Source organism: Felis catus, chromosome A1 (assembly GCF_018350175.1).
Source record: "Felis catus isolate Fca126 chromosome A1, F.catus_Fca126_mat1.0, whole genome shotgun sequence".
Lineage (NCBI taxonomy): Eukaryota > Metazoa > Chordata > Mammalia > Carnivora > Felidae > Felis > Felis catus.
Window position 1 is genome coordinate 227,417,481 of NC_058368.1, and position 892 is coordinate 227,418,372.

Here is an 892-nt window from a genome sequence, read left to right on the forward strand (position 1 = left end):
TCCCACATGGGTATTCAACTTGGCGACTGAGGTCATTAGAATAAAGCTTTAAGTCTGACTACTTTCGTTACTATGGCTTTCTTAGCATTTGTAAGCGCATTTATACATTCCATTAGGTCTCGATGATCATTAACTTGTAAGAAATATTTCCTCTTCCCTGTATGTATTTTCATTTTTTTTAAATGAAGCATAGTTGACATACAATGTTATATTAGTCACGAGTGTAGACCATAGTGATTTCACAATTCTGCACATCACCCAGTGTTCACCGTGATACGTGCAGTTATCATCAGTCACCATACGTCAGTACAGTATTATTGGCCAGAGAAAAATATGGACATTTCATGAATTTGCACATCATCCTCATGCAGGGGCCACACTAATCTTCTCTGTATCGTTCCAGTTTTCGTACATGTGCTTGCTGAAGCACTTTCTTTCTTCTTTCTTTCTTTCTTTCTTTCTTTCTTTCTTTCTTTCTTTCTTTCTCTCTCTCTCTCTCTCTCTCTCTCTCTCTCTCTCTCTCTCTCTCTTTCTTTCTTTCTTTCTTTCTTTCTTTCTTTCTTTCTTTCTTTCTTTCTTTCTGCCAAACATCCCTTGGCTTGGTTTAGCAGTATTGTTAACCTCTGAAATGTAGGTAAGCTTACTGTCTCCAACACAGATGGGTCCAGAAATAGATTTCGTGGGTTATCCATTTACAATACCAAACTATCCTTTCTGATATCCACTATGAGGTTCTCCAAAGAGCTCCCCTTATTCTTAATGTCTAGAAAACCACAAATGCAATCTCATGAATGAGAACCACCACCAGGTTTAAGCCTCTCAGGGCCTGGGTACTCTGTTTCCTGGCCCCAGGCTGTGTCTTAACATAGAGAATATCCTGTAGAAGTCATAA

At 38.7% G+C, this 892-nt stretch overlaps 1 non-coding gene across 1 annotated transcript; it reads right to left on the bottom strand.

Annotated features, from left to right (window-relative positions):
* Window positions 1–326: 326 nt before the first annotated feature.
* On the bottom strand, window positions 327–430 carry LOC111556746. The gene has a single exon (XR_002736475.1). It is a non-coding gene; the product is annotated as a U6 spliceosomal RNA (small nuclear RNA).
* Window positions 431–892: the final 462 nt, after the last annotated feature.